The following is a 23,022-nucleotide window of genomic DNA, read 5'->3' on the forward strand; positions in this document are numbered from 1 at the left end:
TGGCTCAGCTTTCAGCTCCTGAAGGCTGGAGCAGAGCGGGCTGAGCAGCGAGGGGAGCCTGCCCCTAGGCGGAGGTGGCAGTGCAGAGAGAAGGCAGCGGTAGAGGCGGCTGTGAGGAGGAGCCGGGTAGGACCTGCAGAGAGCAGAGCTCTGGGCCTGTGGCCCTCCAGGGAACGCCACTGTGGAGCCTGCAAAGGTGTGGTTTTTGTTGTTGGCTATAGTTTATGTTTCTCTTTACTTTTCACTCTCAGCCTTTTTCTGTAAGGTAAAAAAAAAGTAGATTGCCTCCTCTCAGGAAAAGGTCAGTGTCAGTTGACAAGGTACAGGTCAGTAACATAATACTGGCCACAAAGTGCCCCTCCCACCGCCCCATGCCTCAGGGACAGAGGCCGAATGCTGGCGGCCCAGGCCTCCCAGGCTGATCCCTCGGGACCTCAGGGTGCTCACCTTGGAAACCAGTCAGAAGCTTCTCCTCTTCCCAGAGGGAGCTGCACGGCCTGGGTAGTCCCTCCTGTGGTGTCAGGCACACGCTCACGTCCCCAGGTGCAGGGTGGTGACCCCAGTGTTACAGAGCTGGGGAGAGGCCAGCAGGTAGGCGGGACCTGGGGCTGGGTAGTGGGGCAGCATGGTGGGGCTGGGAACCCCGAGGCCTCTCCTCTGCCAGGCAGTCCCTTGGCAGGCCTGGAGACAAGGGGAGCAGACCCTACCTGAGCGAGAAGGCTACTGAGGTGAGAGCAGAAGTGTATTTAGCTGGTGGGGCCACCGCAGGCCACTCATTCCCCTCCGGGGAGCCTGAGGGGATGGCCCTGAGTCACAGTGTCACACCACAGGCTGGGCACTCAATGATCTGAATGTCCTCGACAGGAGAACAATGACATGCTTTTTAATACACCCCTGCAATGACATACTCTGCAGCCAGTCTGACATGAAGGGAAGCAGTGATGCTGACGGTGACTGCACTGAGCCCTGGGCCAGCCCCTGGCCTGGCGCTCCCTGTAGTGCGCTCATTCAACCCTCTGGACTGGGTGATATGGGAGCCGTGCCCCACTCTCCAGATGGGCCCTGGGGACTCGGAGAGGTTCAGCACCTTTCTCCGGGCAGCACAGCTCAGTGGTGCAGAGGCCAGGATTTGGACCGACGTGGTGTGCTCCTGTTCTCTACTGCCCCTTGCAGACAGGATAGGCCCGTGCTGACCCAGAGTCTTCTTCCTGTCCGGGTGTTAGTCTGTTATAACAGGATGCCATAGGCGGGTGACTTTAAGAAAACAGACATTGATTTCTCACAGTTCCTGCGGCTGGAAATCCGAGATCAGGCCACAGGCACCTGGAGAGGCCTGCTTCCTGGTTCTCAGATGGGGCCTGCTTGCTGAGTCCCCAGCAGAGTGGCGGAGACAGAGGAGCTCTCTGGGGGTCTCTCTTAGAAGGACCCTAATCCATTCATGGGGGCTCCACCCTTGTGGTCTAGTCACCTCCCAGGGGCCCCATTTCTAGTACCACCACGTGGGGCATTTGGTTCCAACATAGGAATTTGGGGGGTGGGACCCAACCATTCAGTCCACAGCACTGAGTGTTGTGTGAAGGAAATCAAGTCAGAGTCGCAGAACATCACCACGCCTCTGAAACCCCCTGCCTCAGGAACAGACACCAGGTCTGTGGCAGCCCTGGGGCTCGGGAGGGTGGTGGTGAAGGCTCCTCTTTTGACTGTGTCCCTCTGCATGGTTTCAGATTTTTACAGCAAGAATGTACTACTTTCTACTAACTCAGAAAACCTCATTATTTCATCTTTTTAAAAACACAGTTGAAAAGTTGGGGAGTGTTTTTGCTAGAAATGTTTCATTCGGGTACAGAACAGGCAGCTGGGCCACCCCAGGCAGTGTCTCAGTCTCCCAGGGGGAACAGCGGGTCTTTGGGGCCCTCCCTCTGCCCCCTCCGTCCATGCAGCCCTGATGTTAGAAGGTAGAGAAAGAAAGCTGCTGCTCCCATCTCCCCCGAACCCCGGTCCCGCACGCCCTTTTCCTCCCTCGCTCACCGCAGCAGGCTCTTCTCTGGCCGCAGGGCTCAAACCTCTGTCTTTCAGCGGAGATGAGAGAATGGTGGCTTCCAGGGCATCTGGGTTGGGTTTGGCTCCCAGGCTGTGTAGGACCCAGTCCTGTTTATGGAAGAAGCTAGAACCCCGGTTCTGCCGCTCACTCGCTCTGTAACTCTGGCCTAGTTGCTTAACTTCTGTGTGCCTCAGTTTCCTCACCTGTACAAAGAAGCTCATAAGTGTGCCCCCTCCTAAAGGTGTGGTGAAGAGTGGATGAGGTGACACACACAGAGCCTTCTGGATGCTCGGTGATGGTGACCAGCGAGCATCACCCTGTACAGCACTGTCAACTCCAGCTACTGTTAGACTGTCCTGCCTGAAATTCTAGAACCTGGTCTCCCTTTCCAGGGAGCTGGGGTAGACAGGCCCATGTCAGGCCTGGTGCGTCCTGCCAGGGGCTGGTTCATCTGCTCTCTGGGTGCTGGGCAGCCAAGTTGGTGGGGCACTGCCTGCTCTGGCAGCGGCAGGAGCCCAGAGCAGCCACTCAGCTGACTGGGGAGAACAGCGCCCTCTGCAGGTGGAGAAGAAGGGTGGTTTGGGTGGCTCGGGCACAGGTGGTGTAAACCCTGGCCCAGGGCCCTCCTGACGATCGATGGTAGCTCCTCACTGGCTTCTGGGTGCATCCCCAGAGCAGGGCCTGCTCTGTGGAAAGAAATGCGGCCTCACCGAGCACACTTGTTCTGAAAACGCAAACGGGAGCTGGTGCACACAATATCAGGCCGCACAAGCGGCGAGCCCAGGACCCCGCGCCCGCCTGGCCGAGCAGCCACTGCCTCGCCCCCTCGTCCTGACAGAGAAACGGCCAATGTTTCTCCCCCTTTTTCCTTCCCTGCCCCTCTCTCTAAAATAAATAAAACCTTAAAAAAGTTTTTTTGAAAAGGAGATTTCAAAGAGCAGAGCGACAGCGCTGGAGGATAGGGCACGCTCCCGCCTGAGAAGAGGGGCCCCAGGCTGCAGTGTCCCGCGCCGATCACTCAGCCTCATGGTGGAGGGACACTTTGACAGTGAAGTCAGTGGAAGCGACGAGGAGCAGAGCAAGCTGGCTCACACAAATTTAAGGGCCATGGCAACGGTTCAAACAGGTCTCTCGCCTGAAACTGGGCTTTGTTTAAAAGCTGCTTTCCAGGCTGGAGGCTTTTTTCTGGGGTGGGTTTCAAGCTTGTGGTGCTGGCTACAGGAGCCGTCGGAGTGTGAGGAGCCCGCAGGGTCCGAGCCACCTACTGATAGTTCATGACGAGCTAAAACCCGTCTTCTGCCGTGCCCCTTTTTCTGTACTGGGATTTTGCAGCTTGAAGGACCACCAGGTAGCTCTCGCAGGTGCTTCAGAGCTTGTGCACCTGTCTTCCTCACTGTCGTCTACCGCTGACCGTGACCGCCATCAGAAGGCTGCCCACCAGTCCTCACATGCAGCCGTGACAAAGAACCAGTGGGTTCACATTGTCTGAACTTGCTGGGGGCCAGAGAGCCTGGTCACATGACCCTGGGGAGCTTTCTAGGCTGACCCCTGAGTTCTAGAGTGAAGCCGTCACCTCTTCATCCACCTGTAACTGGGGGACCCCCAGCCTCCACGCAGCATCATCATCCCAGGACACCTGCTGCCAGTCACACCTGTGCGTGTTCCTCCCAGCTGCCACCGAGTAACTGCCAGCCAAGCAGACAGCATCTGGCATAGAGCCCCTGACTGCACTTCAGAGCTCTTGAGCCTTGGCCTCTGGCCTTCCTGGGCTCACACCTCCACTGTTTACTTGTGTTTGGTTTGCATAGTAACCTGTTCCCCTCGCATGTCCCAGTGTGAATTGGAAGGACATTGTATCAGCTGGTCCCCGTGAGCACCCGCCTCGCTCCTGGAGTTTGCCACTGCGTCTCATTTACCCAGAGTGAGTCAAAGCGAAGATCCTTTCCACGCCGGGAGCTTTATTTTTGTTAGTTACTTAATTATTTGGGTATTTAAGGCTGTGGGAGGGCCGACTGGGTGAGAAGCGGAATATAAAACCTCCTGCCTCCAGGCGTGGGAAGTCACTTCTGCAGGTGCCCCCCTGGAGAGGGGTTGCAGCTGAATGGGACTCAGCCCTTGGTTGTCCCCCTTGGAACAGAGTGGACGTGAGCAGGGCCGGAGAATGCTTTTCTAGGACACACTCGGGCTGTGGACTCAGTCTCTCCTGCTTCTCCCTGGGACCAGAAGAGACAGCTCGAAGGACTCATAACCTCTCCAAAGGCTGCGGGGGGAGCACCAGGAGCTCTGGTCCAAGCGGTCAGTGGGAAGGGCACCCTGGGCATCAGAATGAGGTGTGAGGGGGGAACTGACTGTCAATAGTGAGGGGCCCAGCGAGGCCTCAGGGATGGGGGGGGCAGTTGTTAAGTGAGTGCATTTGGCAACTTTTCGTCTTCTTGAAGGTCCAAAAGCAGTGTGTTGCTGGCATCTGAGGGTTCTCTCCGTTCCTAATGCTGAGCTCAGTTGGGTAAACAGGCTGGTGAGATGGTGTGTTCCCAGTGGGCGGGCAGCATCTCATTAACCTAATAAAAGCAGTAGGGCTGTGTGAGGGGGGGCCTGGGACAGACGTGTTTAGCAAGTGCAGAAAGCCAGGGGCGTAAAGCAGAGCACTAACTTCTGCTTGTCGCTGCCATTTTGTGGGTTAGGCAGGACACATTTTCTTGAGGCCCAGAGGATGGAAATTGACACAGTGCCTTTGGGGAAACTGTGGGAAAGAAGGTGACTGATTGTGAGTTAACAAGAGTCCGAGGGGTAGAGAAGTGGGGACAAGCCCCAGGAAGCCCTGGCTCCTGGGGACTTCCTGGAGTTTGTCCCTACTCGGGAAGAAGCCACGAATCACTCCAAGGGGAGCTAGGTCGAACTGGCTGCACCGAGGGCAGTGAAATACTCTGAGGCCAGCATTGGCCAAACTTGGTTTCTAACCCCAGGCTGGCCAGTTGTTTGCTGACCCTGTGCAGAGTTTATTTGGAGCTGGTAGTGGTGCTGGGAGATCAGGGCTATTGTGATCATTAAATGAATAATTTATGTCTAGTACCTGTCACTTAGCGCGACCTTGGCATGACCTACCTGACATCTCACCTGTGTGTCTGGCGTGGTCTCCCCGATCTGTCACCAGTGCATCTTGTTGGGGCTTTTGTGGCCTTTCTTAGTTTCTATGTTACCTGCCCTTTCAGACCTCAGTGTTAACGTATAGGCCGTCAGTACCCGGTTCTGGGGTGTCCCCAGATGGGGTCCTCCCTGAAGGGCCAGGACATGGAGGTGAGGCTGGCAGAAAGGGGATCACACTTTCTGGGGGGCACCTGCTTACCCCTGGACTGAAGGTGAGCAGAGGGAACCAGCCAGGGAAAGGAGGTAGCCAACAGAAGGGACAGGAGGGGCCCAGGTCAGGGCTGTCCTGTGTCCATACCTGCCCTCTCCCTGGAGGCAGGGAGAAGGGACTGTATGTTTGTCTGGAAGCTGGAGAGACACGCAGCTCGCTGTGGTGGCTTCTGCAGGCACCACCATGGAACCTGTGATCCCTGGTGGCCCCTGCAGGCCCAGTGGGTGGCCCTCAGGGCAGAGCTTTTTCTCTGCCCTGCTCAGGCACCTCCACCTTCCTGCTCTCTCCTGGTCTCGAGCTTCATGGCCCTCTGGTGCTGGCCGGTTCCTGGTTTCGGGGCCGGGCTCGTGGCACTAGACAGATGGTGTAGAAGCAGCACCTGGCCGCCTCCAGACCTGACGGCTGACAAAGGGGTCCTTCTGGGGACAAGGCGTTGTCAGTGTGGTAGGAAAGTGAGTTTCTTTTCAGAGCTGGCACAATAATGCAACTGCATATTTATCATTCACGCGTCCTCATGTCTGATGGCTGCAGTAATTATACTAGTTACACAGGAATATTTAATCACACCTTGAGTTCTCGCAGTTGTGCAAGAAAGAGAATGTGGAAATTTCATGAGAAATGTAATGAGCCTAAAGAAAAGTTTTAAGTTTTTAGAACGTGCCTTTAATGTTGCTGCTTTGAGGAAACCACCAGGAGACTCTGTCTACGTACTCCTGCTGTCCCCGTCTCACAGTCAGTGTGAATCGGCCATCTTTAGGCCCAGGGAAGTCATCTAGGGATAGAATGTTCCTGTGACATTGTCTTGTGTAACACATTCAAAGTAGCTCTGTTCTCTCTAACTTCAATAAGAGACCAGAGAGTGAAACCGAATAGGAATTGAGAGGCAGGCATGACGTCACACATGGGGCTCTCGGGACGAGGGGACCCTCACGGCGACTGGTCCGTGCCCGGACCAGCCAGATGGGCGCACCCAGGCCCCCCAGGGAGCTTCTGCTCAGCAGAAACACAACTGGAGGAGGGTTTGGGCAAAACTTTTATGCTAACCTTTATTTCAAAATAAATAAAACCAAAACTCTAAACCTCTTAGGTTTGCTGAGTTTTATACAAATAATGTAAAGAATATAGTGAAAAGAGAACTATCTCACCATTCTTTATTGGTAATAGAACCAAAAACAGGCCTGTGGTGTAGTTTTGGTTCCGATCCCTTCAATACTTCTTCCGCCTCTGCCAGTCGGTCCCCCGACGGCATAGCTCATGAACCATGATGACGTCATTGTGAGAGCTAACCATTTTTGGCATTTCCCACACCAGGCATCTTTGCAGGTGCTTTGCCTGTGCCAATCCCCTACCTGTCACCACCCCCCAGTGACATGGGTAGAGCGATTATTCCCACTTTAAACTGAGGCTCAGCTCAGAAGTGGGGGCAGGTGCTAGACTGGGGTCCAGTCTGGGCCCAAGGCTGTGCCATGCGCCCTCTCTCCAGGGCAAGCACAGCAGCCTGCTGCAGTGTCACCCGGAGAGAAAGGACTCCTCCTGTGACACATGGAGGCAGGGAGCGACTCAGGCATGACCTGACTGTCCCTCTGTCCTCCAGCACCCCGCCCCCCACCAGGGAGCTCTGTGCATGGACCCCTGTCAGTGCTTCCCAGGGTCCTAGGGTCCTAGGGTCCCAGGGTCCCAGGGTTGGGGGGAGAGCAGAGAAGAGAAACCAGCACGGCAGCAGGTGCCTTGGGCTGGGTGCCGATAACAGGCCTAGAGTAGCCCCTGTGGGTGCCGTCAGGAAGCCAAGGGCTTGGATGGGTCTGTGTGGCCATCTGGGGGGTACAGCAACCCCGCAGGCCACCCACCCACTCGCCCGCTGAGGGGCTGGCCTGGCTTCCACCCTGCAAACTGGCAGGAGGCTGGGGATGGAGGCAGGATGTAGCAAGTATCTCAGAAGCCTATGGTTGGGAAGGTGGCAGCTGGGGGGTGGGCCATGACCCCATTGCCTTTCCAGATGAGTCTGGCTGCCTCGTGGAGGAGAGGGGCTGGCACCCTGACATGCAGGGTGGGGCCTGCAAACAGACAGCCTACCCAGAGGAAGGCAGGGCCACCCGGGTTCCAGAAGGTCCTCACCAACAAGGACCTTCAAAATGAGAACTGGCCTCAGAGCAAAGGTTGAGCCCAGGTGCTGCCATTCAAACAAAGGGCACCTGGCACCCTTCATGGGGACCTGAGAGAGAGAGAGACCCCTGTGTTAAGCGATGGGTTTCACAACCTGGGGGGCCAGCATCCCCAAGGCTCAGATGCATGGAGGGCCACCCTGCCCCCACCCAGGGTTCTTTAGGCTGCGCCTGTTGACTTGGGAGGGGGGTTGTGCAGGCTTGGATCACCAGTCAGCTTTCTGAGGGAGGAGCGCTTCTTTCCACTGTTTGTTAGGAAGGCGGGTGCGGATGCCCCGCAGGGAGACAGCCTAAGACAGCCTGGTTCTCAGGCCCTCAGAGGGGGAGGACTGGCCTCAGGCCCCAGGGGAGCACGCACAGCCATTTAGGAGCTGCTCCTCCCAGGTCAGCAGCTCCTCCAGGCTGCTTTGGGGATTAAGGAGGTGGAAATCCATAGCCAGCAAGATGCTGCTCAGGGCAAATCCCCTTCCCAGTGGACAAAGCGGGGGAGTGATGACCCGCCTTCCATCCTGATGGCTTCTCAGGCCACAGGCCAGAATGTCAGTCACACCTGGATGCCTCTAAAGGGACCTGACTGTCACTGCCCAGAGACCCCGGGCCCCAGGTCACACTGCAGACCGGGGGGGTGGGGGCAGCACAGCAGCAGGACCGGCTTTTCCAGCCCGGGGCCCTGCCGCCCGCAAGACACAGGAGCAGGGGGCTGGAGTGTGCTCGGCCGGCAGGGCGGGAGCTGCGGGCCGTCGCCTATTTGGGAGTGGGTCTTTCGTGTCTTGTGCCAGGGAATATGCACAAAGCACCGACTTCCCTGTCACCCTAGTACAGCACGAGGACCCTGAAGGAAGGTGTGCTGGCCAGAGAAGCCTCGAGGTGCTCTCCCAGTAAATCTCTCTCTTCCTGTTCCTCGTGTGTCTGTTGGGGGCCTTCTGCACAGAGAGCGGGTTTTGAGGGGCGACACTTCTGTCCCTGCATCACTTTATCACGTCTCCGGTCTCTGGTGCAGATTCAGAGTCTCAGGCTGGGGAGACGAGAGAGGCAGCAGACCTCCGCCCGTCCGCTGTTCACTTGTCCAGTCGATTTAGCTCCGCTTTCCAGGGAATAGGAGGCGTGACTCCTCCTAGGGATCACCACAGGGCAGTGACTAGAGCGGTCATCCACGGGGTCTGGTCTTGGAACTGGGTGTTGCCTGTGGCCTCTTGCGGGGTGGTGGGGGGTGCTTGGCAGCTCTGCTCTGGGGGCGGGGAGGGGAACCCGCTGACCTGGGGCATTGCCCCAGAGAGAGAGTGCCCATCACTTGGAGGTCTGTCAGGGGTTTTCCAGTCCGAGGCCAAGCCTGGGGTCCCCCTCACTGGCTCACCCCTCGGGTGCAGTAGGGTTGTTGTGCCCTTGAGGTTTCTGGTGGCTTCTAGGTCCAAGGTCCAGGGTCAGGTGCTGGGGCAGGGCCCTCTGACCTGTGTCCTGTCTGAGCCCCGTGATGCCACCTGTTTACAGTGGCTCCCAGTGAAAGCTGCTTATTGGATTAGTGGGTACCGGGCACCCCGCAGGGGCCGAGGAGAGGCCCTGCTTTATGTGCTACTTTGGTCGGGGCCCTGCTTTCATTTGCGTTGGACTCTGAGACTTGCAGGGTGCTGCTGGGTGGGGGCAGCACCCCAGAAGTGCGTGTTGCCCTCTTTCTGCGGAGCAGATGCTCTCAGCAGCTGAGGCCCATCCTGTGTGGGTGGCGTGGGCCCGGTCGTAATCGCTCTCCTTATCCACCGGCTGAGGTGACACCCACTCACACTGCCCGTCTCCTCCTCACCGACGCGCGGTAGCGCACGGGACCAGGGCTGTGAAGATGCTGGTCAGCTACTCCACCTGCCTCTTCTCGGGGGTCTGCGCCACCCTGGTGGCTGTGGCTTTGGCTTATTACTTGTACTGGTGAGCATGGCTGGCGCCCGGGTCTGGGCCATCCTGGGGGAGGGGTGCCCAGTGCTGTGGTACGTCCCCCTCTGTCCCTGCAGGTCCGCAAACCCTCTCCCCACCGTGAAGCCAGGTACTTCCAGAGCATAGATCACGTGGTTCCCACGTCATGAGGGTCCCTGGGGGCTTATCCTGGCCTTCCGTGAATGTGTTTTGGTTAAGAACGCTCCTGAAGAAGGTCGTTGGGTGCTGGGTGAGTGTCGGAGGGGAGCCCCTGCCCCCAGCACTCCCCGTTGCTGTCACCTCCCAGCCCACGGCTGCCCGGGGTGGGTACAGCTGGGGCTGCTGACCCACCTGGGGTCTGTCAATTGAATGGAAAACGGGTCGCTTCCATCAAAGGGACGTTACCCCGCTGTATCCATAGGAGATAAGATGGTTTATGGGGAGTCACTGGTGACACTTTGCAGCAGTTGTGACCAGACTACATACCCCTCTCATGGTGAACGTGTGGGGGCATTGGCGGGGTGCCATGGGCAACGCTGGCCTGGGGGCTGGAGGCTCAGCTCGGCCAGCCCCTCGCGAGGCTGCGATGGTAAGTGGGGCGTGTGTGCTCTGGGCCCCCAGTTTCTGTCTGTGAAATGGGGTGTCAGCCCTGTCTGTGCATGTGGCAGCTTTTGTTCACCAGCAGATACCGACGGCCCCACAGGGCTGGCACCCACCTGATGGTGGCCATGGGTGGCAGTGGGGAGACCCCAAACCCCAAGGCTTGGGCATCCTTGTTGGCTGGAGCTGGAGAGCAGGAAGTTCCTGTAAAGAGGCAACCACTCTCAGGAGGTCCATCCTGGCTTATTTTTGTTTCCTCCCCCGCACTTGGGTGGGGTGGGAATTCCAGCCTCCGATCTGGAGGCTTTCTCTTCTCTAGATCCGATTAGCATGTCTTCCGTTTGGGGTGACATGGAGGGGTGCTGCAGGCGGCAAGGACACCAGGCAGGCAGGGCTCGCCAGCTAGCTCCAGGCCCCTGCAGCCCCCATGAGTCCCCCGGGCCTCGGCGGCCTTTTCTTGCTGGGGAGCCCCCTTCCTCCTGTACTCTGCAGTCATTTACTTCTTAGGATGGAGTTACTCCCCCAAGGTATTTGCATCTGAGGTCTTACGTTGAAATGATAGACTACACAAAGAATTACACAGATCCAAAAGATAAGTAGGTAAATGTGGGAGTTAGGGGAGGAATCAGTCCAGGTGCTGGGAGAAAGACTTGACCTCTTGGTATTGACCCCTGTGAATGGGGGCAGGGTCATTATTGGGAAGGAAGTCTCCAGGTTCCCATAGGAGGAGAGGACCTTTGTCATAAACTGCAGGGCACTTTTGAGAGTGAAGGATCATCGGCCCAAGTGTGCAGCACCAGGGCCCACAGGGAGCCGCCCTCGCGGGGCTGTCCTTAGGCAGGAGGCAGGCGTGTCTGCAGTGAGGGCTCACTCCCGGACAACCCCTGTCATCCGTGGCCCTCGAGGCATGGAGAGGTGGAACACCTGAAGTGCTGGTATGGCCTGAGGGAGGGTGGTCCCTCCCCCACCCGTGACCAGTGCTGACCTGCAGCTCGTGCACAGCCCACAGGCTCGGCTCCATTCTACGGTCAAGGTCCCAGGAGGACCTCCATTCTGTTGAAGGTGCTGCTGCCACTTTGTGAACTTGTCCGCACTCCCTGGAAAGGTTCGTGGGCCCCACTGGGTGCTCCCATGGGGACAATGTAGAGTCCTCGGGAAGGGCAGCTTCCCTGGTGGGTTCCCAATGACCACAGCTATGGCACTGCCACCTGTGGCCATGTCCTGTTCGTGTCTCCGCAGCAAGGACTCTCCTCCTCCTGCCTCACATTAGCCTATCACCAGTGAGGGGCTGGGGTGCAGAGCAGCTCTCGGAGGGGAAGTCTGACCGAGCTGTGAGGTCACGGGAGGCGCCACACGGAGCCTCTGACCAGTCAGGGAGGCGTGGGGGTTTCAGCCCCGTCTCCGGAGGTCCCTGCAGCTGCCACCTCTGGGCACAGTGGCCAGGGGCAGAGCCATGCTTTCTCAGTGAGCCTTGCATCAGATTCGGTGTAAGATTCCAGGACCACCTATGACATGTAAGGAAATGGGGCTGCAAAGCCCCAGCCATGCAGACAGCATCCCTTGCAGGTCACTTTTCTTTTCAGCGACCTCACCAGCCACCGCTTTCAGATGTGGCACTGGGACAAGACTCATTACGAAATGCACACTAGGCTGTAGTATCACAGCGTGCATCTTTGAATTGTTGAGCAACAGCAAGGTTAGCGTAACCTGTCCACCCACGTGCTGCCTGGCACGACCCCAGAGCCCGGTCCTACCCACTGTAGCTGCCCCGTCCTGCCGCCCAGGGGTGGGGTGGTGCGGTGCAGGGGACGCCATGAATGAGTGTGCATTCTCATCACCTTGGCTCAGTCAGGAGGCCTGTTATTGGAATATATGTTACCATTTGGAAAAATTAGTCTAATGGGAGTGAGGCAGGTATGTGGGAGGGAGGAAAGCCGGGCCTAAAGAGAACCGTGATTTCGGGTGCATTTCCCCCACGGGGGCTGGACGGAGGGCAGGGCGCCTCAGGCAGCGTTACGACTCTCCAACAGCAGTGCCAACGTGAGAGGGAGAGCTTGGGGTTTCCACGCCAATTAGAAGGAATTAAAAATTGAAAGCAATTAACAATTTTTAGTGTTGCAAAAGTATTCCTAAGCCGGTGGCATTTTTCAGATCAGAGCTGCCTTGTGTTTTGGAAAGGTTGGTCTGACAGCTGGACCTGTGTGCTGGCCTCCCAGGCACTGCGGAGCCCGGCTCCGGGAGTGCTTGTATGGGCTAGTTCACTGAACCCATGTCTGGGGCCAGCGAGTCCTCGGTTTCTGGTTTCATTTCATGTAGTAATCCCTAAAACTGGTGCAATAGATAACCCACCTCGTAGTGGAGAGCCAGTGCGCTCACCTTGGTGGCATTCTGGTGCCTTCCAACATCCCCTCTTCTGCCTCCTTCCTCCCCCACTCCCCTGCAAGCAGGCCTTGAGAGCTTTCCCCAGGGGATGGCACTTCTCCAGCCTCATCACATTGCTTGGTGGCAGAATGCTTGCCTAATAGAAAGAGCCATTTTATCAGAAGACACACCTGTAGAGTGAGGAGAGCAGTGGGTGTCAGCGGCCACCCTGTGTCACAAGCCACGCCAGAGCCGCTGGCAGAGGACAAGCCTTGGTGCCACTGCGGCCTGTGGGGGGGCCTGCTGACCTGGGCTCAGAAACAACTCACAGGTGTTGGTGCTGGGGTGGTCTCATCCGTAGCTGCTCTTAGTAAGCCATTTTTAATGTCAAGGGTGTCTTTTTTTAAAAAAAAGAATTTTTCTAATTATGTAAGCAATAATTGTTTCATGCCAAAAACCTTTAATGAAAAGCAGAGAAGTATCCCAAGAAGTCCATATTATTTCATTACCAGCGACTCCCCCCATGGTATTTTGGTCAGTCTGTCCCCGGCGTGTGAGAGTTATCGCGACACGTGTCCCCCTGTCAGCCAGCAGTGCAGCCTGTGCGCTGTCACTGTCGCCAAGTTCTCCGCACGGCTCGGTTCTGAGGGCCAGACCCACCAAGAGGCGGGCTCGCTGCCTTGACCACCTGCCCCTGGTGCCCCTGGTTTTCGGTACCGCCCAAAACTAAGCAAGTGGCCTCAAACTTTCACCTTCCCGCTCGTCCCCCAGTTTCTGTGGGGTTCCTTCACGTTGCACCTCGGGGCCGAAGGACGGGCACCTTTACGGGTTGGTGGGGCACGCTGGGCCAGTTGCCAGGCAGAAGGGCCTCTCCTGGGGGCTGTCACTTTGCTCTGTTTCTCTCGGCTGATGGCAACAGTGAATTCGCCTTTTTGTGCATCTAGATCTTAGGGAGGAAGCGTCACTCAGGGCATTGCAGGGCTCCTGGGACGTCTTCCGAGTCACAAAGGGATTTGAGCTCATAGCACCACCTGGAAACTTCCAGAACCCATTGGCTCGTGCAGTCTCTGCTAATCCAGTTTGACCTGGATTATGTGGGCCATGTGGGTGGGTGGGCAGGTTTTTGGGGACGGAGACGCTGAGGCTCCGGTTGGTTGGTTGGCCCTTGGTTGGCAGATTCTGCGATGGGCAGCCCCAGGGCTGTCAGGGAGGGATGTGAATGTCCGTATCTGCAAGGTGACCTCGGCCGGTTCCTTCACAGAAATGGAAAGGAGTGCTGCGTGAGGTGGTACAGGTGCCACGTGCCCCCGGTAATGCCCACGCTACCGTGTGCAGTCGCTGCGGAGTCCGTGGGGGTCTCACGTTGTGAGTTTGTTGGTATTGAATGGGTATTGGTGGACTGTTCATTCACCGCAGTTTCTCGAAGTGCCAGGCGCCATCCCAGGTAACGGGGACAGGGAGGCCATGAAAATTGTCTCTGAAAGGCTGGCTCACCCTTTACAGTTCCTCCTGGACACGCCCCCTCCCTGGGGTGTCTGTTGGTGCCGGTGCACCACTCTCTATGTATTGGGCTCACGACCAAAGTGCCCTGTGCTCACTTCCCAGTGAAGAGAGAGGATATGTAACTAGTAGCTTCTCGTAGTAATCCTGCTGAGCTGCTCTCGATGGCCCGGAAGGAGGAGAAAAATCCAGGCCAGGAGAGTGGATGCCCAGCTGGTGGTCAGGGACCTTCCTGCCCCACCGGTGGGGCCATGCCTGCAGTGGTCAGCCCTCAGTGTGGCTCCTGTAGTTTCAAGTCCTCTGGGGTGGCCTCCTGTCCCTGAGCCGGCCCAGCCCCCCACAGCCTAGCCTTTTTACCTTCATCTGGGGTGGGCAGCACGGCCTGCAGAAGAGCTGTTTGGAGGGGAAGACAAGGGCAGAGCCATGGCCCCGCCGGCCGGGAGGTTTCGGTGTTTGTGGGGCAGCAGAGCAGCTCATTCGCTGTTCGGTAAAGGCAAGGTCGGAACACAGAGTTCTCTTTGAGACCAAGCACGAGAGCTCAGCAAGGGCGAAGGTTTCTGTGCTGTGGTGTGTGACAGCTGCCACCACCCCCCCCTCCCCCCGCCCCCGAGATCGGCACCCGTGGAGATGGAGCACCTTGTGAGTGGGCCGCGTTAACCGGCTAATCCCAGGGACCCCTGGGGGGCTGGCCAGGCTGCTCAGAGAAGGAGGCCTGCATGGAGTTTGAACCTTGACCTTTCCTGTCTTCCACACACCTCATTCTTCTGTTGACCTCAGTGCCAAGTCTGAAAGTACGCTTGCAGCACAGTCCCTAACATTTCACCCACTTGGCAGACTGCTGTCCCCAGTTCGCTCCTGTGACCAGATGCCCCAGAGCTGTGCTTAGAAACGCAGGCACAGGGAGGCCCCTTGCAGCTCTCCCGCCCACGGGCATTTTTATGGGATATTTTTATGTTCCGGAGGCTCATGAGGAGTGGGCCTGGGCTGTCCCCGCGTCCTGCTGGCTAAGTCCCCTGAGGGAAGGAGGTATGGTGCTGTGGTCTGGCCATCCCCTCTGCTCTCCCTGCAGCGTCGCTAGGGTGAGGGAGAGGCAGGACAGCAGCCAGCGGGGCTGCTGTGGGTTTTCTCTGACTTCCAAGGGAGGCAGTCGTGGGCACAGCTCCTGCGGGAGGGCAGGGTTCTTCCCTGCGCTGGTTCCCTGAAAGGGGCACAGAAAGGTGTGTTCTTTTTGGGGGGCTAGAGCACCTCTCTGATTCCTTCTCTTCTAATGTCTCTGGGCCTCCATGGGGAGATAGCTGGGGCGTGGGACCTGGCACCACGGACCACAGTAGCCTCGTTGGGGATAAAATGGAGAACCAGAGGGGTTTGGTGTAAATGTCTGGGGACTTGGGAAGAACAGGAGGAGAGAGAGCCTGAGAAGGGGATGGATCCAGTCTGTTTATAAATCACGTCTTACCTTCAAGCAGGGCGTGAGGGTGCCGCTCAGGACCCACAGGGGTGGGCTGCTCCCATCTCACCCGATGCCGTGAGTTTCCTAGTTTTCCTGGAGAAACTGACCTCAGAGAGAGGAGCTGTCACCATGGGACCTGGCAACAAGGGGAGCAGAGGTCACTTCTGACCTCAGGCACCTGCTCCCAGACCCAGGCTAGCACAGGCTCGGGCAGGACCAGCCCTCGGGTTGGGGTCAGGGTGTGGTGGTACGCTGTGACCTTGAGCGGCCCCTCAGACATTTCCCATTTTCTAGTCTGGGGAGGTTATTGACAGGAAGTGAGGAAGGGGGCAGGGTCTTGCTCCCAGGTCCCGGGGTCATGCCACTTGACCAACCACTGGGCAGATGGCAGTGTACACGCCTGTTTGCTGCCACTACCCAAATAAAGTAAAGATAGTATTTATTTATTTATAGAGAGAGGGGACAGGAAGGAGAAAGAGAGGGAAGGAAACATCAATGTGTGGTTGCCTCTCACACGCCCCCTACTGGGGACGGGGCCTGCAACCCAGGCATGTGCCCTGACTGGGAATCCGGCCGGCGACCCTTTGGTTTGCAGGCTGGCACTCAGTCCACTGAGCCACGCCAGCCAGGGCACTGATGATGATCTTTATTTCACTTTCTGCTTAACGCTGTGTTTCCTGAATTGGATTAGTATTTTTGGATACTATCCTTTACTTCAAAACATTTGTTTACCTGAGATGTTCTGAGTTGATATTCTGACAACAAGTTCAAATAAGAGACAAACTACTGAGTGACAGGTGACCCCCCCCTTCCGTGACTTGGGGTAAGATGGACCTTTTCCAAACCGCAGCTGGGCCAGGGGCTGTGGTGGGACCATGACGGGACATATGGGGGCTATTCCACAGCCATGAGTGGAGGCCAAGGGCGGGCATTCAAAACCTAGTAAGTTTATTCCATTTTGAATAGCTAACTTTTCAAAAATCTACTTAAAATTTTAAAACATATTGTATTGTATTTATTGATTTGGAGAGGGAGATGATGGGTGGGGAGACAGAGAGAGAGAGAGAGAGAGAGAGAGAGAGAGGGAGAGAGAGATGTCAATGTGTTATTCCACTTATGGACACATTCACTGGTTGCTTCTTGTGTGTGCCCTGACCGGGGTCAGACCCCAGCCTTGGTGTGTCTGGATGATGCTGTAACCGAATGGGCTACCTGGCCAGGGCAAACTCTGTTAAGTGTGCTAATCACAATGCCTCTTTAATGTCAAATGTGACAATTTTAGTTTTGTAAGTGGCTCTGTTCAGTCTTTAAGGCTTGTGTTCTCATTGTAGAAAACACCCTGACACGTTCTCCAGTTTGTGCAGGAGAATCCTCCTAGGACCCTCCCTGGGTGGGGGTGGGGTGGGGGTCACGGAGGAAAAGCCTGCAGGAGGGCAAGACCCCATCTGCAGCTCTGGGACCCCCACTCTCCCAGCCACGCAACCCCCACCTGACCGCAGCTGTTGCAGCAGAACCCCTTTTAGCAGCATCCTGAACCCGTGCCTGGACCCGAGGGCTCGGCCGCTCTCTGCAGGTGCCCGTCCGGCCCCACCTTCCTGTTAGCTGGTTGTCCTGTGACCGCAGGTCCCTGGTGGGACCAAGGAAAGTCATGAACTTGCACCTTGTCTGGTTTTACCCTTGTGGTAAGGTGGGTGTGATGGGCTCTTTATATTGCCAAGAGGAAGCCAGGACTCCCACACAACCTGCTAAATTTAAAATACATTGTACACGCCAAAAAGTGCATCAGCCAGCAATTGACTGATGGTTGTACAGCAGACTCCCATCTGCTTCTCCGAGAGTAAAAGAGTGGGCGATTCATTGTCCCCAAGTTAGGTCTCGGCCAAATTAGCTGTGCCTGTTGTGTGTGTGTGTCTGTGTGTGTGCATAGTGTGCGCACGTGTGAGTGGGTGAACCAGTGTGTGTAGGTGCATGTGTGCCTGTGTTCTGGAACGGGGCCCCCACAATCTGCCCCCTCAGCGAGCTCCCTCTGCTGTGTCCTGAGGCCCAGCGACTCCTCACAGCTCTATTGTGCAGTCATCAGGCCCCAGGAGCTTTGCACACCCCTCCCTCCTCCCCTCCCCCCGCAAACACCACCCCTACTCAAGCCAGTAAAATCATAGGAACAACCTTGAAAAGACAAGATTCTGGGGCTTGGAAAGTTGGGTCAGGTATGGTATGAGGGGTCCCTGGAGGGCACCGTGGCTTCTGTGTCCCCAGGGTTCTGCCCAGGCCCCCACTGTCCAGAGATAGGAGCAGGCCTTGCACCCTCCTACCAAGGGCCCTCCGCAGTTTTCACAGTGGAAACAGAGCCAGTCCTGTCATTGGCCCAAGGAGGCTCCTACATCCCCCTCAGACAGCAGCTAGGGAGTGCCTCGCTTCCTTCCTTAGGTGGCCTGGGGGCCCCGGGAACACTTTGACTCACGCGGCTCCTCCAGCAGGCTGTGGTCAGGATGTCGCTGGCTGTGTGGGCTCCCAGGCACCCAGAGCTGTGTGTCTGCCCTCTGTCACCTGGAGTGCACCCCACATATCTCCAGGGAGAAGGATCGGCAGTTTCCTGCTTACTGGGGCCAATGTCACTTCCTCCTCCTAGCCTTGTTGGGCTCCTGCCCCGCAGACCGCCCTGTGGTGCGTTTGATGGGACTTTGAGGTTCTCGGATGAGTTGGTTGGGTAAAGTGCTCCACGGGCTATCCTGTGACATTGTTCTTTCAGGGAACTTTCACTGAGATGGCTCCTGATGACATGCAAGTGGTACAAGATTAAAGAGTCCTGCTGCCGTTTGTCACAAATGTACGTATAGTAAATATGAGTCTATTCAGCAAACTCTGTTATATGCCAGAGCTGCGGGGACCACAGTAACAGCACTGACCACGTGCCACGGGGGATTTGGGCTACGAGTAACAGAAATGGTGTTGAAAGACCTTGACTCTTGTCCTCTCTGCCTCTTGAAGTGGCAGCTGCTGGCATGGTCTCTGCTCTTAGGAAAGCCGACGCCTTGCTGGAAGCCCCCACAGACTCCTGCGTGACTTCCCACTGCCCGGAACTGGGCCACGTGTTTCTCCCTGGGTAGTCTCTAGAAGAGGCGTTGCCATTCTCATTGTGACTGAGATCAGGAGCTGGGACTCCCCTCTTGGGGTCCATGGATATGCACCCCTACACTTGAAGGATTCTCAAATAGGAGTGGGAGGTGGGGGGAACGCACCGTGACTGCCTGCTGCAGAAGCAGACTTCTCTTATCAACGCCCGGAGGGGCGGCTTTGGTGTGTCATTAAATTGTACCATCATTATTCACTGGCAGGGGAAATGCGATGCTAAAAGATTCCCATAGTCCAGTACTGGTTTTAAGTTCACTTTGTATTCTATTTATTGTAACAGTGCCCAAATACAATAGAAATACAAATTTGCCCAAGTTGAAATGTGTTGTGGGGGGGGATGTGTCATTTCTTAGTTTGTAGCAATGTGTAGCCCATGTGGATTCCAAGCCTCCAACCAAACTGCAGGGCCACGCCTGCTCCCCTGTGGGACTCCCCACAGCCTCACATTTCACTGGTGTGTATGTCTGTTCATAGGCTAGGACCACACTCTTAATTATTGAGGCTCCGTGCTATGCTGGGGGACTGTTCTTTTAATTAGCGTTTAATTACATTTATAAACGTAGAAAGTATGGTTTGTGTATCATTTATGTATTACTGTCTAACAAACTACCTCAAAATGTAGCAATTCAAAGCAACCACTGTTTTAGTGGTTCACAGTCCTGGGCTCAGCAGGGTGGTTCTTCTGCTGGTCTTCTTGCAGTTCCTTGTGTGTCTGAGCCAGCTGGCAGCCAGCCTGGGGCTGTGGGTCCCTTTCTTCTCCATGTGGGCCCATCGTTGGGCAGGCTAGCCCAAGCTCCCTCATTCGGTGGCCCTGGGGTGTTGTGGAAGCTCTGAGGCCTCTGAAGGGCCATGCTCTGGAGTCTAGGATGTCACTGCCACCACATTCCATTCCTGGGGGGAGCCCTGAAGCCAGCCCCGGGCCCAGGGGCTGGAGTGAATCCATGCTGTGCCAGGGCTTTCGTGAGAACAGAGACGGCAGTTGTTGCCACCTGTTGCACAGTATTTTCCTTTTTTTTTTTAGTTCTGCTTTTGTATCTTTCAGGATGTTCTAAAATTTCTCCACATAGGCTTTGCTTAGTTCTTCTGAAGTTTTGGATTAGGTATTTTATAGATTTTATTGCGGATGTACACACTGTCTCCTCCACTATGCCTCCTGTTTTTGTGTGTTCACGTGGCGGTGTGCCCACTGGGTCGCACTCCCGTGGCTGCCTGGTCATGACCGGGCCATGTGTCCTCATATTCCAGGTCACTAAGCGCTTGAACTCCGAGCTTGCATCCGCATGCATTAGAGGAAACCCCTGTCCTGACTTCCGGTTGCCCCCTTTCTGCCTGCTGGAGAGGGACAACGAAGCCACCTGGGAAGCCATGCACTGTAGACAGGGGAGCCTCGGCAGCCTGGAACCCAAGTGACCACGTGTGACAGAGCTCCCAGGCTGCCAGGAGCTCCCTGTCCTCCGTGCACGGTTTTCTGGGTGGCTCCGTTACCCTGGACGACCAGGTAGGCGGCAATGAACTGCCAAGTCAGAAAGAAGCAAGCTCTACTGTCTTCGCTTCTTCTCATTACCTGCCTCAGTTAGAGCTGGTTAGTGAGCGTCATTGGAGTGTTGGTTTCTGCATAGTGTATTTTATCCCTCAATATTACTGTCCTTGCTTCTTGTTTATAGTAGCGTTTTGGCTGCAGTGGGTTCTCTTGGGTCTAAGGATGCAAAACTGCTGTCTGCACATAGTGACGTTTTTATTTCTCCTTTCCGAGTTTTAGACTTCATGGTGATTCCAAACGCTGATGAGGTTGGACTCTTAGCAAAGAAACGTGCAGTATTTTTCAGCCTTGTTGTAAGATAAGGTGGTACCTGTGAGTTTACTCAAGAACTGAAGCTAGCCCCTTTAAACCTCAAAAATTAGGATTCTATTTATCTCATCTAAAATCTTATTATGGTTGAACTCATAAAAATACCTTCCCTGATTTCTAGCCTTCCTAAAAAAACAAACAAACAAACATGGTGAATGTGACACACCCTGTCTCTCAGCACCGGGGTGTGGTCCGGGTGGACCACAGTCGCTGTATTATGTTCTCATCCGTGATGTCACTGAGGGGCCGCCAGGTCTGCAAACCTGCCCCCAGCGCTGGACACCCTTGGAGGTGGAGCTGCCCGAAGCCGCTGTCTCATCTCTGTGCCTCTGCTGTCAGTGGGATGTCTGCCTCCAGCATCCGCCTTCCCCCCCTCTGCGGTCAGGTGCCTCCCATCGGCTGTGGGCCCGGAGACCACCCCGTCTCCCTTGTCCAGGCTGTGTTTACATCAGGAGTAAGGAGGAGCTGGGCAAGGAGCGAGGGTCCCGTGAGTAAAGTGTTTACTTCCCTAGCACCGAGGCTGGCTGTTCTGAAAGCATTGGGGGTTACTCCCGGTTCTTGGCTTGTTCTGAAGAGTAAATATTGACACCTAAATTATTTTAAGGTACTTGTAGAATATCTGAGGCAACGTTATGTCTCTACTGTCCTTTGTTTCCATTAGCCAGTTGTGTCTGTAGACTTTCTCCTCTGGTACCCCGACTTGGAAACAACAGAGCTGTCCACACCCAAATGAAAAACCTAGGGCTCACTTCAGTCTGTGTTCTGCCGGCCGGCACAGCCTTCGGTCCTGCTGCCTTGTAGTGGACCCGGCTTCTCTGCACACTGCAGTTGTGGGCACTCACGTATGGGGTGGGTGGGAGGGTGGCTAGACAGGTGAGTAAGTAGATAGTTAGGTGGGGTGGATGGATGGGTGGTGACTAGTTGGGTGGGTGGATGGGTGCGTGGGTGGTGGATGAGTGGGTAGATGAGTTGGGATGGCAGGTGGGTAGGAAGATGGGTGGATGGGTGGTCCAGAGGAAAGGAGGCAGGAAGGAGGGAAGGTATCAATCATTTTTGGTTCTCCTTCATTATGGACTTTGAATTTGGATGATTGAAATCCACATGCGACCAAAAGTTATTTTCACCCGTAATTCAGACCTTCTTTCTGGAGTATCACAAACCATGAACTTTGCTACATTTCAATGTCTTCCCACCTCACCCACCACGGTCTGCTCAAGGGTGGACTTGCTCTTGGCGAGACCGCTCAGATGGGACAAGGCGAGCCTGCGGGGCTTTGAGCGTGGTTCGGAGTGGGTAACGGGTCCCTCGGGGGTCGCCTCCCCAGTGTTCAGGAACTGGGGCAGCAGGTCACCTAACGTGGCACTGGCCAGCTCCTGCTCCAACACAGAGCAAGACGCGTGGCTCGGGGCCACCCTGATGCTGTTGGTCATAGGTCCCCTCTGCACCCCGGCTGTGTGGTTGGGACACCGTCGGTAGGGCGTGAATGACACCCAGATGGAAGGACTGACATTGGCCTTGTGTGTAAATGAAAGAGCCACCCTTCACATGCAGAGAAAGTCATCAACTTCTCCTCAGAGAGCGAAGATATGGCGATGCCTGGCCACCACTCTGGATAGAGGGGAGGGGGGTGGCATTGTGGCTTCGATTTCCGTTTCTGTGGAAAGGCTTTGTTGAGAAGCTGTGTTTTCCACAAAGATCCTCAGAGGGTATCTGAAGGTCAGACCATCTGCCTGGCTAATTCTTGAGGAGGAGGGACAAAGGGACCAGTGCTGGGCAGAGAGGGCCCTGTGGGCATCTGGTGATGGACTCTGAGGCAGGGGATGGGGTCCGCCCTTGAGCACAGCGAGGCCTGGCCAGGGTTCACTGGCAGCTTCCGGACCACCTGGGCAGCAGGGCCAAGTCCCCCGCGGGATGTGGGAAGGGCGCATGGAGAAGGCCTGCGTATTCATTAGAATTGCATTCATTTCATTTGCTGGGTTGCGTGACAGGGCCACGTGTGGGGGACTCAAGCAGCAGAAATGTGTCCCCTCAGCCTGGAGGCTGGAGTCTTAGATCAGGGTGTCCCGAGGCTTGTTCCTCCGGAGGACTCTGTCCTTGGCTTGTAGATGCCGCCTTCTCCCTGTGTCCTCCTCACATGACCGTCTCTCTGCGTGTCTGTGTCCTAATCTCTTCTTATAAGGACAACTGTCATGTGGGATTAGAGCCCACCCCAGTGACCTCATTTAACTTGATGACCTTTGTAAAGACCATATTTCTGCCTACAGCCACAAGCTGAGGTGCTGGGGTTACGACCGGAGTACATCTTTCCGGAGGGTGCAATTCACCCCCCATGAGGTGCTGGACTCAGGCCTGAGGGTGGCGCGGGCAGAGCCGTGCCAGCAGGTCAGGCCCCCGGCTGACAGTGGTGAGCTGGTCCATGGTGTTCTGGGCTCCCGCTCTCCCAGTTGCTGTTTGGCCTGAGCAGGAGCAGCTGGGTGGCAGGGGCCACAGGCACAGATCTGGCAGAGGCTCCTGCAGGGACAGAGCCTCAGGACTTCCGGGGGCCCCGCTTCTCAGGGGTGCGCGAGCTGGGAGGAGGGACTGGTCAGGGCCATGTTGCTGCTCTGGTAGGCTTACCTGCTGTGGAGCTATTTTTAGCACAGCCTCACTGAGCCACCTGGCTCACTCCCCCTC

At 56.2% G+C, this 23,022-nt stretch overlaps 1 protein-coding gene across 16 annotated transcripts in view; it reads left to right on the top strand.

Annotated features, from left to right (window-relative positions):
* Positions 1-23,022, top strand: part of AGPAT3 (1-acylglycerol-3-phosphate O-acyltransferase 3) — an 80,785-nt gene that overhangs the window by 36,274 nt on the left and 21,489 nt on the right. For 3 of the 16 annotated variants that reach the window (XM_053917535.2, XM_045196271.3, XM_045196267.3), the window contains exon 3: positions 18,118-18,195. The exons of 7 other annotated variants lie outside the window; for them this stretch is intronic. The gene's annotated coding sequence lies outside the window, so the exon portion shown is untranslated. Of the gene's footprint in view, positions 1-3,988; positions 4,008-4,030; positions 4,337-9,136; positions 9,473-14,799; positions 14,945-18,117; positions 18,196-23,022 lie in introns of those variants that run through there. 6 more of the 16 variants (XM_045196276.3, XM_024562043.4, XM_053917562.2 and 3 more) reach the window with 6 other exon arrangements.

The sequence above is a fragment of the Desmodus rotundus genome, chromosome 2, assembly GCF_022682495.2.
Source record: "Desmodus rotundus isolate HL8 chromosome 2, HLdesRot8A.1, whole genome shotgun sequence".
In the NCBI taxonomy this organism is placed as follows: domain Eukaryota; kingdom Metazoa; phylum Chordata; class Mammalia; order Chiroptera; family Phyllostomidae; genus Desmodus; species Desmodus rotundus.